General features: G+C 44.4%; 1 protein-coding gene across 10 annotated transcripts in view; it reads left to right on the forward strand.

Annotated features, from left to right (window-relative positions):
• SUFU (SUFU negative regulator of hedgehog signaling) overlaps positions 1-15,365 on the forward strand; it is a 100,695-nt gene that overhangs the window by 10,361 nt on the left and 74,969 nt on the right. The gene's annotated exons all lie outside the window — the stretch shown is intronic.

Raw genomic sequence — 15,365 nt, forward strand, 5'->3', positions numbered from 1 at the left:
CTGATCTGCCTCGCCCGGGAAGAGCGCAATGATGGTGCCAACTTGGGCCAGTGAAGCAATGTCCTCCACAACCAGACTGAAGAACAAAAGGACAGCAATTTGTCTGTTCCCCTTCCCCCAATTCCCCAATAAAAAAGTCTTAAAAAAAACAAAAAAAGATCTTTCCTTCTCCTCACAGTTTATTGAGGATAAGGACAGCAGAATCCCAAAGGTTTCCTGCATTTCTTCTTGGCCCTGGCAGACTTCCTTTGGGGGCAGGAGTGGAGCCCCACACTGGTAGCCCTAAAAAGGGTGAAGAGCAAGCTGATTGGGTGAGCCTTGGGATGGCCAGTTCCATCCAAGGTTTTCTCCTGTTTACATTCAGGAAAGGAAACAGGACAAGAGAGCATTTGTTTGGATTAAAAGGTTCTTAAGAGGCTGTTTCTGAAGTTGGAGAGATGGAACAAGTTCCAGCTCGGGGCAGCCACCCGTGGTGGGGGGGTGGGTGTGTGTGTGCAATGGAGTGCTTTTCTAGGAACCCTAAGGCTACCCCCAGCTGACTTCAGTGGCAGGGATGTCCTGTTGCCCTTCCCTGGACTTGGGAGGTGTGAGACAGCTGAGCGACAGCTGCCAAGTGCTTGTCTGAAGGCTGCAGCTCGGGCTCTTCCTTTTGTGGCCGGGCAGCTGTGGAGTGGAAGGGATTTGTGGAGCTGTGCAAGAGGCGGCTCTCCGTGAGGATTTCTGTCTGCCCCCGGTATCACCAGCAGCTCTGGCTGGACCCAGACTACCGGGGCCTAAGCGAGGTGTGAGAGGCTGGCTAGGTACAGTGTTTGTGATCTCAGGCTACTTCCCTAATCAGATTCCACTGGGCAGGTCATGTGCTGTACATGTCGGGCTGGTTCCAAAGACACCCTTGTGTGGTGTTGGTCCAAAGGCTGGCCCTCCACAGGGTCGAGCCCATACCACCTCTACTGCCATGGTCGATGTGGGCCGTGACCCACAAATACTGGCTTTTCGGCAAGTATGTCCATTGAGTTTGGAGTTGTGCTTGCCCCCTTGGGGTCTGGTTTTCTGTGCCTGCCTCTACCTGGTTGGTGGAGAACCTCCTTTTCCCTTCAGGTTCCTCTCAGCTGGGCTCTGCACCGAATGAGTTATTTATTAAAACACTGGATGGATACAGATTAACTTTTCTACTTGTTGTTTTGTGTGGCCTTGGTTCCCTGCAGATGGGAAATGCTAATTTTCCCTCTTCAAAGCTTGGTTTGCAGGAAGTTTTTGTGCCATTTCATCCCTAGAGGTTTCCAGTGGAAAAGCCTGCCTTTGCCGTAACACCTGTACTGGGAGCATGGTCCCCCCCTCTGGTTAGGCCTTTGCTTTCTTCCTAAATCTCTCATGAGACTGACAGCTAGAATGCATCTGTAAGCCACACACAGATGGCAAGTTCCAGCCCTACCCCAGCTGGGCACAGCAGGCTGAGGAAGGGCTATGTAGGCCCATCCGTAGGGCAGGCATCCCTGAAGCTTTGGTCCTTCTGCCTTTCATCTCAGAGTCGATTAGTTTCAGGATGACTGTGTGAAGTGGTGACTGCTCTCTGCTAAGGGCAGGTGATCTGGGCTACCTAGAAAGAGTGGGGCACCCTTGGTCTTGGTCCATGGTGGGAGTAGGGGCCAGCATGGGGGTTACACAGCTCTTCCTGAAGCTGAAACCACCTCTCTGGGTTGGATTTCAGGCTCCAGATCTCTGAATTTCAAAACATTGAGAATTCCTTTTCTTTTGTAAGCACAGCAAGGCCGAAGGCATTGCAGGGCTCCCAGCAGATCTGTGTGGGTATGTGGTTTCATCCTGTATAAAGCATTTCATTTGCAGCATGGGTTAGCTTTTCCTTCATGGGGTAGAGATTCTAAATTTTCCAATTCAGAGTCCCTCAGCAGCAAGGGGACAGTTAGGAAGAGATTTCTTGAGTTGGCCCAGTCAAACTCACTTAAAAAAAGTATGAGAGGTGATCATTTTGTAAGGTATATAAATGTTGAAACACTATGTTGTACACCTGAAATTAATATAATATTATATGTTAATTATAATTTTTTAAAAGTCTGAGAGCCCTGATTATTGGGTCATGACTGCCATGCCAGAGTGGCGCCCAAGCTGGTCAGCACTGGGAGATTCCCTTCTCTTCCTGCAGAGACTCGAAAACCTTTCTGGGTTTGACATCATCAGGCTTCTCAGTCCCAGGATTCTTCCCTGTTCAGCCCACCCTTCCAGGCTCCCATCTTCCACACCACGGCTTTGTTTATATTGAATGTCCGCACACCTGCCATGTTCTGAGTCTGGGTTTGCCAGCGCCTCCCTTGCCCAGCATTCTGGCTCAGAAGTCCTGACTCTGGGCTTTGGCCTTTCACTCCTCAGTTCATTCCTCTATCCTGCCTCTGAGGTATCCCACTCAGCAATGCTCCTGTTTCATTTGCTCAGTTCTGACCTCTGGTCCTAAGATATGTGTGGAGTGATCTTGTCCCCTCTGATCTGAGCCCCCAAAGAATGGTCTCCTTACCCCTGCACACACCTTTGCAGCTTGCTGAGCTGCTTGCTGAGCTCCCTGACATCACTGGGCCGTGCAGCACACTCCACCAGCAAAGCTGTTAAGTCCCTAGTACAGCCAGGATGTTGGAGAAGATGATGTGTTGGGGTGGTGGGACAACGAGATGTCATACCTAGCTCCTGTCCTTGAAAAACTGAACATCTACTTGGTAAGAGATGACAAAGTCCCTGGGAAAGAAGACATGAGGATTGGGGCTGGGGGTAGCTTTTGACTTTGCCTGACTTCTTTGGCTTTGAGGCTGTCTGCTCGTGCTCTTCACTGCTTCCAGAGACTTAAAGCATGTAATAATAATTGCAAACACTTATAGCTGTTACTGTTTGTAAGGCACTATTCTAAGTGCTTTATGTAAACTCATTTAATCCTCACAACAGCTCTATAAGGTAGGGATTATTAATCTTATTGTACAAGGAAACTGAGGCACAAAGATGTTAAGGAATTTGTGAATCTAGCCAGTGAATGTTGGAGCTGGGCTATAAACCCAGGCAGTCTGTCTCCAGTGGTCCTCACCCTCTTCTTCCTATGCCCGTACAAAGATGGGGGGTGGGGCAGGAGACCTCTGTCCAATTATGCACCTAAATTCATTGTTATCTAGGATTAATGGACTGTGAATAGTTAAGCAGGAAGTGCTTTGTNGGGGCCCTCTGGCATCCCAAGCGAGTTCTTAACCATCGCGCCACTCGGCCGGCCCAGGATATTATCTTCTTTATGTTCTCTTTAGATTACCCCTCCTTTTTTTAAAAATTAATTTATTTATTTACTTATTTTTTTATTAGTGTCAGGTGTACATTTACACCCCTTGCAAAGTGATAACCCCAACAAGTCTACTACCCATCTGACACTGTAGATAGCTGTCACAATATCATTGACTATATTCCCTATGCTGTACTTTACATCCCATGACTGTGTGTGTGTGTGTGTGTGTGTGTGTGTGTGTGTGTGTGTAAAATTATAGTTGACATTCAGTATTATTTTATATTAGTTTCAGGTGTATAGTGCAGTGGTTAGACATTTATATAATCTATGAAGTGATCCCCCGATAGGTCCAGCCCCCTTTCTGACACCCTACATAGACTTTACAACATTATTGCATTATTGATTATATTCCCCATACTGTATTTCACATCCCGTGACTATTTTGTGACTTCCAATTTGTACTTCCTAATCCCTTCACCTTTCTCACCCCCCCCACTCCCGTCTAACAACCATCAGTTTGTTCTCTGTGTCTCTGAGTCTATTTCTGTTTTGTTTGTTCGTTTATTCTGTTCTTTAGATTCCACATATAAGTGAGCTCATACGGTATTTGGTTTCTCAGTCTGACTTATTTCACTTAGTATAATATTCTCTAGGTCCATCCATGTTATTGCAAAATTAACCCTCCTTTTAAAAACTGATATAAATATATTTTTAAAAGTTAAATCACTATCATATATGGAAACCAATATCACTTGCTGTAGTCAAAAGGTAATTATGGAAATAAACACAGTGATAACAAAACAATGTTATTAAATTCTGCCTTCATACTGTGGCCTGTCACAGAAGATTCTAAGCCTAAAGCCAGCTTTCTCTTCTTCAGGACATTAGCAAGAAGTATGAGAGAGGTGTTAAAAAGACATGCTAACACCAAATAGAACCTGACCCCTAGACATGATTAGAAAAACTGAAACAGAATTGAAAAGAGAACTATTTTTCAAAGTATGATTCAGTATTATTTATTGTCAGAGACAAATAGGAAACACTGATCTAGTTCATTTCCCTTAATTGAACAGCTGAGGGAAGTCCAGTACCTCCAAGGACCATATAGCAAGTTAATGAGAGCAGCAAGGCCTCCTAACATCCCCACTGTTCTGTGCCCTCTGGTGATTAGGGAGAAAGGAATGTATGGGGCATTGTTTGTCTTTAAGATGATAATGTAAGCAAACTTTTTTTTTAAGTTTTTATTGTATTCCAGGTTAGTGCTAAATTCTTTATATAAAATTATTTTATGTTATCCTCATAGTAAATCTATGACATAAGGAATTCTTATTACCTCTTGCTTATAGATATAGATATTTAGGCTTAAGAGAACTTACTGCACAAGTGGTGAATTAGAAGTCAGGTCTAGTGACCCCAAAGCCTACATTCTTAGGCATTGCGCTGTATCACCTTTCCATTTTAATTAATCAACAGCATTTATTAAATGCCTACTGGGTACCTTCGTCCCATTAAGATCTTTCCTTCTTGGGCCGGCCGAGTGGCACGTTGGTTGAGAGCTGGCTTGGGACGCCAGAGGGCCCCGGTTCGGATCCCACATATGAGGGCCAGTGACACTGCCCTCTACAGCTAAAATGCTGAACAGCAGCTCAACCTGGAGCTGGGCTGCCATGAGTCATCGGTGANTTAGTTTTGTCTTTTCCAAAGTGTCATATAGTTGGAATCATATAGTATATAGCCTTTTCAGACTGACTTCTTTCACTAAGCAATATGCATCTAAGGTTCCTCCATGTCTTTTTCAGGGCTTGGTAGCTTGTTTCCTTTTATCACTGAATAATATTCCATTGTATGTACGTATGTACCATAGTTTATCCATTCACTTATTGAAAGGCATCTTGATTGCTTCCAGTTTTTGGCAATTTTGAATAAAGCTGTCATAAATATTCATATGTGGGTTTTTGTGTGGACACAAGTTTCAATTCATTTGGGTTAAATTGCTGGATCATGTGATAAGACTATGTTTAGCTTTGTGAGAAACTGCCAAACTATCTTCCAAAGTGGCTGTACCTTTTGCATTCCCACCAGCAATGAATGAGTTCCTCTTATTTTGTGTTCTCACTAGCATTTTGGTATTGTCATATTTTTGGATTTTAGCCATTCGAGTAGGGTAGAGTGGTATCTCACTGTATTAATTTGCAGTTCCCTAATGATGTGAGATGTTGAACATCTTTTCATATGCTTATCTATCATCTTATCTTTTCTTTGGTGACATATCTTTGTTTTTATTCCTTGCCTCCTCCCATTCCCCACTCCATCCCTGACCACATATACCCCTTTTTCTTACATTATGTGTTCAGACAGTGGGGCTAGTTATGTTTCCTGGCATGGTTTCCTTTTGGTCACTTTTCAAGCAATTAAGTGAGTTAGTTCCCCTGGGTAGGTGCTGGGCCCACATCTGAATTCCTCCATTGCTGTTGGTTTTAACTGGGGCTGGCTCATGAGTTCTATAACCTTTTTTTCCCCAACGATGGTATCTTCCATAGTCTGTAGCTGGTACGGGGGTCTACGACCTCATTCCCAAGGTTCAGGATTGATTGTGCCCTCCAGTACAGACTACAGAAAGACTGGTGTGCAAACTTGTCCACTGCATACCCTAGTGAGCTTAACCCTGCCTTAGATGAGAAATGAGTGCACCAGGCTCCTTGAGGCCCCAGCCAGACCTCAAACTCTTTGTCTTGGTTGAACCGGATGAAGAGGATTTTCCAAAATCCAAAACTTTCCTGGCCTGTACTTTTTCCTGTTCCATCTATTATTGTTGTCACTTTTTAGTTATAAATTTGCTTTTTTCATTTATAAAGAGAATTTAACCATTTTACCAAAAATGTTGGAAATTAAGGAAGGTGAAAAAGAAAACAACATTCCTAATCCTATCACCTTTTGATCCTGTATCTGTCCTCATGATGATTTCTGTAAGCAGTTAATCATGACTGATGTCATCCCAGGTGTGTGTAGGGCTTCTGTCCTGTGTGAGTTTTCTCAGTTTGGGACTTAACATCTGCCAGGGCTTCCCTGCTACCTGGCTAATACTGTTTTTCTAAATTCAACTTGCTCACGGCTGCTAGGGTTTCCAGATTCTGAAGACAGCACTTTTGCTTAGGAAGACAGCTCCTACCCATTGCCATATTGCATTAACTGAATCGTAAGTGTTCCGTCATATGTATGTACCATAGTTGTTTTTCCTGCTGGACTTCCTTTTGGTCACTCCTTTTGGGACAGTTCTGGGCATGAGGTGTATAGTAATGAACTGCTTACTCTTGGTCCTGGTCTTCCTGGAGCTTCCAGTCTTTTTGGCTGAAGGGTCCTTGAACTAGAAAACATTGTGGGGAGGTGGGCTTGATACAGCCTCAGAGCCTTAGGTCATCATGCAGAGCCCCTTGCCTCCTTTTCTGCAGTCCGTGCCTTGAATCCTCGTGGAAGGCTCTTTGTGAGCAGGAGTCCTGAGGGTAAGAAACATGGTCAGGCCTATGTTTGTGGCTAGGCCAGTAGCCCATTTGTCTGTGAGAATATGGGCTCATAGCAGCTTCTCAGAGAAGTATGGTCCCTGGACTCCAGGCCCTTTACTATCATGTTAATAAAAGCTAGTGGCCTTCAAAAACCCCTTACCTTCCTACTCCCTCCCATATTATTCAGGCTTCTTGAGTCCCTGGTAGTAGAGCCAGCTTTACCACAAGAAGGCCAATCAAGGAGATGTATTGTTTTTTCAGTGCTGACCTCCATGTGATGCCTGAGGGCGCTTGGAGCCCTGCCTCTGACCACCAGTTTCCTTTACTCTGATCACAGGCTTTTCAGCATGAGGTCAGGAGCTCAGGAGCCATGCCTGTGGGGAAGGGTAACTACTTGAGAATGGGGCTGGCCTAGGTTCCTGGTCCCAGGGGGTCAAACTGACTGGCTGGGCTTTCTGCCTGTGATGGATTTGACTCCTAAATATTTCTGAAAAGCTTTGTTGGTTAGAGGAAAAAAACGTAGTGAAAACCGGCAGATGACACCATGGCTTGCCCTAACCGCTTCTTCTTGCTATAGTTTTTCCCCTGTGTTGGGTTCCAAACATGTTGGATTCCTACCCTCCTAAAGCCAGTCTGGCAACTTTTCATTTCCATAGCCAGGGGTTTTGCACAGAGAAAGGTCCCAGAAGGAAGGCAGTACCTGAGCAGGAAGCCTTTGGGGTCGGAGCTTTGCAGGAGCATTGGTGATGTGGATATCTTAGTTCTGTGTTAGCTCTGTGGCTGGGGGCAGTATCCACAGTATCTCATACATGTTACTTCTCTGCGCAGAACCATCTGGTGGCTTTCTGTGCAGTCAGTGCTCCCTGAAGTTGTACAATGCTCTGGTCACCCAACCATGTGAAGATTGTAGGCAGTGAAAATAGCTAGTGCAAAGGCCCTGAGGTAGGAAGGACCTTGCGGTGTTCAAAGAACAGAAAGGCCATTGTGTTTGGGGCTTGGTAAGAGAGGAGGACAGTGGAGCAAGATGAGGTTGGAGAGTTTGAAGACATGTAAAGAATGTGACATTCAACAAATTATCTATTGACTGATGAGGGAAGCAAAAGGATGATATAATGGGGGGGCAAGAATGGGGCTTTAGGAAACCTTTTCAGTAATGTGAGACCTCAGCACTGATGTGAAGGCAAGAGAACAGAGTTGAGTGATGGTTTTATTTCCTTAAAAAGGAAACAGCAGCAAAATTGCCTCAAAGGAAATGCCATTAAGATATTTGAGTCTGACTTTGATAGTGACTGAGAGGAAGGCTCATTGCTTTTTAACACTGTCTTATCTTGCTTGTCGTTGAATGTCTCAGTTTGATTGTCTTTTTGGACAGCAATGGGAATATTACCATTTAGCGTTTGCTCAGCTGTGACATGGTGTGCCCATGTACAGAACATGCAAAAAGTATAGTCCTTGCTCTTGAGGAACTGAGATGCTGAAAAGATTTGTTTCTTCCCATTACCCTCTTTCAAATGTCTCTATCTGGGGTGGCTGGCTTCCCAGCGTCCTGGAGGATAGTGGGTGGATAGAAGGCCCTTGGGCAGAATACCTGGCTCTTGCAAGAAGCCCCCAAGCTGTACACCTGTGTGTAGATGTCACCTGATTTCCCAAATCAGGCTGTGATCTTCCCGCCATTGATCTAACCTATCTTTTTTCATTTTTAAAAAGATCTTTGTATAAGTGTTACTTTAAGCCAAAGCCAAGAGTAGCAGCTGTCATAATGATGCCAAGAAATCCAGGCACCAGGCTCTTCCTTGGCCCAGAATTCCTATAGAGTGCCAGGCTGGCTTGGAATCCCCCAAGGGATTGACCTTTCAGTTCTTTGGGGATTGTTGGAAGTAGAGGGAAGAAGGTACAATAGGTCTCCACAGGGGGAGAGTGAACTGTAAGCTTTCACCACCCTGCAGAGAAAGGGCCTGCTGCTCTGGGCTTGGTGCTTTTGTTAGGGTTAGTGTCTTAGCCTGGGAAGCTCTTTGCTCACTGGGATAGAGTTAAGCTACCCTAAGTGTTGGGAACCAGTTGAGTATGTTTGGCTGGATTCTCAGCTGAATCAGTCCCGGGAGCTACTGTTTTTAAACTTGAGGAATACTGTGGGAATGTGGTCTTTGGCTCTGAGCAAAAGATCTCAGGAAACATCTACTTGAGTGAGGCAAATGCATTCCCCAAATCTGGTTGGATGGCATGTTGTGGAAAAAACATCTACTATTTAAAGTTAAAACTCAAAGAAAGCTGCCCTGCACTATAGCCTCACCAGACTCCCAGCTCTGTGAGGGTACAGAGTCTCAGCTGTTGCAGTTTTTCTTGTTTCTTCTTTTTAAAAAAATTTTTTCAATTACAGTGACATTCAGTGTTATATTAGTGTCAGATATACAGCATAGTGGTTGGACATTTATATAACTTATGAAGTGGTCGCCCCAAGAAGTCTGGTACAATATTTTTTACTATATTCCCTATGCTGTACTTTACATCCCCGTGACGATTTTGTAACTGCCAATTTGTACTTCTCAATCCCTTCACCTTTTTTACCCAGCCTCCAACCCCCCTCCCACCTCATTCTTTCCTTTTTTAAGATTATAGAAAATTAATATAGCTGGAAGTTTAAAGAAATCTTAGCTATGTCAGAATATTACTATATAAACATATTTCGAAATAATTTTACAAAGTTTTATTACCTAGTATATAGTACTTGTGTAGTCACCAAACACCATTTCAAAACAGCTAAAGAAGTGTCAGTAATTGTGAATTGTTTAAATAAAAATTATCTTTGCAAATGTTTATGTGGTAATGTTTTACTGAATTCTGTTGTAATGGGTGTCACTAAAAGCATGGTATCAGTCGGGAAGACTCTCAGGCTCGGTTTGGGGGCTCTGGGGGGGCTCTAAGGTCGGGAACTTGGGCAAAGCTGGAAGACCCGGGCCGCTCTTGAAGGACAGGGCTGGTTAAGCTCCAGAGTCCAGAAGTCAGGGAAGCTAGAGGCATCTGCTGATGTTTTCGGGAGAAATGACAAGCAGGGACTGCTTCTAGCGCTAACTAAACGAAGGAAGGATGAATACTAGTTTCCATGTATGAGTGCTTGCAGGGTGCTAGACCCTGTGCTGCGCCGTTAAAAGCTTCCCAGTCACCCTGTGAAGCAAGTGTTCTTATCCCACTTTAACAGATGAGGAAACTGGGGCACATGAGAGTTAACTTGCCCAAGGGTTAGCTAGGGAGTTTAAGAGCTGGGCTTCATGTCCGCTCAGGCGACCTTCGCTGCCTGTATTCTTGTCAGTGATGCAGTTTCCATCCTAAGTCCACAGGGTTCTAGGAGCTCAAGACTAAAGCTCCCTGACGCCTCCCTTCCCCACGTCCCAGCTTCTCTGCACTGCCGACAGGCTCACCATTCAGCCTAAGCCCTTCGGCCCAGAACCTTGGGCTGGCATTTACCTCCTTACTCCTTACCTACCTTACTAAGTCTTGTAAAACTGCCTCTCTGCTCAGGTTCAGTCTCAGTAAACATTTATTTAGCCTCAGTATGTGCATGTCATTGATAGTCACCCGATATCTTTTGAGCACCTATTAAGTACCCAGTGTTGTCCTGTCTTCAGGGTTTGTCACTTTGGGGGACTACAAAGGAGTAGAAGAATGACAAGAGTTCATGTATAATGTGAGAGATTCCTGTTTAAAATGTAAGCGAGACCATGTGAAGTACACAGCAGAGATGAAGCAGTCCTCTGCGAGAACGTGGTGTGGGGAAAGAGCCTAATTTCACTTAGAGACATGGTCATTGAGAAGGGCTTTGATGAGAGGACTTGGGGAGATAAGGCTGGACTTAGAAGGACCTTCCAGGCGGAGGGGTCAGCAGCAGTCATGGCATGGGGGAGCAGATGTGTTTGGGGAACAGGGCTCGCCTACAGGTCATAGCACAGGGCTGGTAATGGCGTGGGTCTGGTGAGACCTACGAGTGTAAAGGCGGGTCAATATCAGAAAAGCTCTCCGACACCCGTGGCCTGCCTCATTTTCCTGACCTACCAGTTTGGGGAACCTACCCAAAAAAGGGGGATAAAGTTAGCCACACATGATACCGTGATACAGGGTTTTTCTTTTTTTTAAGATTTTATTGGGGAATTGGGGGAGGGGAACAGACAAGTTGCTGTCCTTTTGTTCTTCAGTCTAGTTGTGGAGGATATCGCTTCACTGGCCCATGTTGGTGTTATCATTGTGCTCTTCCCGGGTGAGGCAGATCGGTCGCCGGCCACTGGATGGCTGCTCGCAGCGACTCTTGGCAGCTCACGCCGGCTGCCAGCCGCTCACGCCGGCTGCCAGCCACTCACGATAGCTTATGGCAGCCCACTGCAGCTTTGCTGCAGCTTACGCCATTGCTGGCGATTCACGGCAGCCCAGCTCCAGGTCGAGCTGTAGAGGGTGCAGTGTCACTGGTCCTAATGTGGGATCCGAACCAGGGCCCTGCTGCTCAGAGCTGGCGACCCAAGCCAACTGTTAACCAATGTGCCACTCAGCTGGCCCACCGTGATACAGTCTTGGCTATACACACACAGCTAGATCCTAGTGATAACACCTCCTTTCCTAAGTGCTCACAAACCAACTTTTAAAATCTCTTATTCTGGGACTTCTAAATATGGCTTATTTGGGAAGGAAAAAAAGAAAAAAAAAGTGATATACATAAAGATGTTTGCCAAAGCACGACCGTTTCCAGTGGTGCCCTCCCTTTGTCAGGCAGCTCTTTATTTTCTGCATAATGTAAGGGGCAGAGCAGTGGCTATTCTCAGAGCATCATTGGGCTTGGGGCAGCACTGAGGGCCTTGGAGCAGACTGACCTTCTCGAGAAACTTGGTGCAAGCAGTAAAGGTAGCTGATGCTCTAAGCATGTGCTGGAATGTAGATGAATGGTCCTTGGACTTGCTTGCTTGGCGTTGCTCTGGAAGACAGAGGTGGGCAGCCTCCTGTGCTGAGCCCCAGAGCTATTGGAGGTCTTTGGCTTAGGTCTCTCTGTAATCTGTGGGTCCAACTGGGGCTAAGGCCAGGCCTCTCCCTACACCTGTTAGAGACATGCATGGGGCATGTGTGTGTACACTTGGAGGGAAGCCACCAAAGGAAAAATTTTGCAGGTCTGTTCCCCTGGGACAGGACCTAGAGGCTCCATTCTTCTAAGACAGAATATCCAACCCAGTAAGGCAGGGTACTAAGCCTGATTCCCAAGGAGAAGGACTGGTTGAAAAGGAAGACCAACCCCAGGATAAAGGACTGGTCTGCCCAATTCTCTCTCTAGCCCAGGACCAGGGAAGGAAGACAGGGGAAGATGGGACAACAGGAACCTTTGTGGGGAGTGAAGTGACATCACCTGTGGTTCTGGAATTGGACTGACCTGGCCTCCTGTGCCACATGTTTCCTGAAGCAAATGGTCCCCTCCTCCTTTTCTTTTGACACCAGCATTGAGCTTGAGACAGTCATAGCACCTAGACCTGACGTTAGAGGTGCCACTTTTACAAGATCAGCAGCAGCTTTAGCTGGCCCAACATTCCTTGCTGCAGATACCAATGCAAGTATCCAGGCCACCCCCAGAGAAAGGGGGCATTGACCATGGACCACTTCTGTCATATCATGAGTGTCCAATATGTACACTCAGCCAACAGATGCAATGAGAAGCCTGGCAGGCTAGACCTGCAGATATAGTAGTGAACAAGTCCCAGTCCTGCCCTGTGGGGTTGACAGTTTACACCAGAGATTATAAACAGTGGAAAATTTGGAAAATACAAAGAAGTTTGAAAAAGAAAAATTGAACTACGATAGCCATTATAGTAATTTCATTGCATTTTCTTTCTTTTTCTTGTATGTATTTTTTCTCATATCTTTACATTATGTATATATACACAAATATTTTATTATTTTTTAAAATTTATTTTTTAGCTGAGCCATCCTGCCACCTGTTGGCAGCTCAGCAGCAGCTAAGCTTGGGCCGTGAATTGAACCAGCGACCCTGTTGCTCAGAGCTCGCACTCTTGAGCGAGCTTTTAACCAACTGAGCCACTCAGCTGGCCCTATACACAAATATTTTAAATCATACTTTATATTAAATTTTGTTTCATGCTTTTTCATCACCATTTGTTTTGTAGTAAAAAATATATATATATATATATATAACATCAAATTTATCGTTTTAACCATTTTTAGATATATAGTTCAGTGGATTTAAGTACTTTCACATTGTTATGCTACCATCACCACCATACACCTCCAGAACTTTTTTATCTTCCTAAACTGAAGCTCTGCACCCATTAAACAATAACTCCTTATTCCTCATTCCTCCACCCCCTTGGCAACCACCGTTCTATTTTCTGTGTCTGAATTTGACTACTCTAGGTACCTTGTATGAGTGGGATCATACAAAGTTTGTCCTTCTGTGTCTGGCTTATTTCACTTAGCATAATGTCTTCAAGGTTCATTCACATTGTAGCATGTGTCAGAATTTCCTTTCTTTTTAAGGCTGGATAATTTCCCATTGTATGGACATACCATATTTTGTTTATCCCTTCATTCATCCTTGGACATTTGGGTGTGTTATCACCTTTGGTTATTGTGAAGTATGCTGTGATGAACACTGGTGTACAAGTATCTGTTTAAGATCCAGTTTTCATTTCTATTGTGTATATATCCAGAATTCAAATTGCTGGATCCTGTGATAAATCTGTGTTTAATTTTCTTTTTTTTTAAAGATTTTTTTAAGGAATTAGGGAAGGGGGGGAACATTGTGTTTTTCCAGTACCCATCAGCTCCAAGTCAAGTTGTTGTCCTTCAGTCTTAGTGTGGAGAGCACAGCTCAGCTCCAAGTCCAGTCGTCATTCTCAATCTAGTTGCAGGGTCGCAGCCCACCATCTCATGTGGGAGTCAAACCAGCAACTTTGTTGTTCAGAGCATGTGCTCACCAGCTGAGCCATCTGGCCGCCTATCGGCCACTCAACGGCAGCTCAGCTCAGGTGCAGCTCACTGGCCCATGTGGGAATCAAACCAGCAACCCTGTTGCTCAGAGCTCGCGCTCTAACCAACTGAACCATCCGGCCACCCTATGTTTAATTTTTTGAGGAACCACTACACTGTTTTCCATGTAGCTGTACCGTTTTCATTCCTACCAGCAATGTACAAGGGTTTTAATTTCATGACTATTTTAAAAAGTTATTTATATTTTTATCCTATAGTTAACAATAGGTGAGCAGCAAACAATAGAGGCTGTAGAGTGGGGTTGTGACATAAACTTTCTGTCCCTCTTCACCAATTAGAGATGAAAAGCCCTTTGCTTCTCAGATCTCAGAAATTAGTCCTCCTGCTTTTAGAACTCTAATTTTTTTTTTTAAGAAAGGGAAAAATTTTTTTTTTTTAAGATTTTTATTGGGGAACGGGAACAGTGCTGGGGAATTGGGGGAAGGTGAACAGACAAGTTGCTGTTCGTTTGTTCTTCAGTCTAGTTGTGGAGGATGTTGCTTCACTGGCCCAAGTTGGCAACATCATTGCTCTCTTCCCAGGCAAGGCAGATCAGTCGCCGGCTTCTGGACCGCTACTCACGCTGGCTACACACAATAGCCCATGGCAACCCACTGCAGCAGGGACTGCAGCCTACCTGTTGCCAGAGACTCTCGGCAGTCCAGCTCCAGGTTGAGCTGTTGTTCAGCATCTTAACTGTAGAGTGCAGTGTCACTGGTCCTCATGTGGGATCCGAACCGGGGCCCTCTGGCATCCCAAGCCAGCTCTTAACCAATGTGCCACTCGGCCAGCTCCCTCATTTTTTCTTATAGCTGCATAGTACTCTGAACCACTCTGCTATGGATGGGCATTTACATTGTTTCCGATATTTTGCAGTTACAAATTCTTAGAAGTGGGATTGCTGTGTCAAAAGGTAAACATATGTGTAATTTTGTTAGGTATTTGCTAGCTTCCCTTCCAAAAAGGTTGTACTAATTTGTATCCTCACCGGCAATGTTTGGGAATGCCTCTTTCCACACAGGCTCAGTAATAAAATGTGATGGTATACTTTTTAATTTGCCAATCTGATAGGTGAGAGTGGTATCTCATTGTTTTAATTTGTAGTTAGTTGTCTTTCTCTTATCATGAGCGAGGTTGAACATCTGGTGTGCTTAAAAAGCAGGTATCTCTATATCTACAGCTACAATTTGTGAATTTTTTTACCACCAGATCTTTGTTTTTTTCTCTCAGTTTTAAAAAATAGCTTTATTGAGATATAATTCATATACCCTACAGTCACTCACTTACAGTATACAATTAGTATATTCACAGTTGTGTAACCATCACCATAATTTAATTTTAGAACTTTTTGTTAACACCCTAAAAAGAAACCCCACACCCATAGGCAGTCACTTCACACTTGTCCTCAATCTCCCAGCCCTAGGCAATCACTGATCTACTTTCTGTCTCTATAGATTTACCTATTCTGGACATTTTATGTTATATATATTACAAATTATATTATTTATCATATATGAATGGAATCATACAATATATGGTCTTTTGTGACTGGCTTCTTTCACTTAGTGTAAATGATATAATGTTTA

Source organism: Hipposideros armiger, unplaced genomic scaffold (assembly GCF_001890085.2).
Source record: "Hipposideros armiger isolate ML-2016 unplaced genomic scaffold, ASM189008v1 scaffold_28, whole genome shotgun sequence".
Taxonomy (NCBI): Eukaryota; Metazoa; Chordata; class Mammalia; order Chiroptera; family Hipposideridae; genus Hipposideros; species Hipposideros armiger.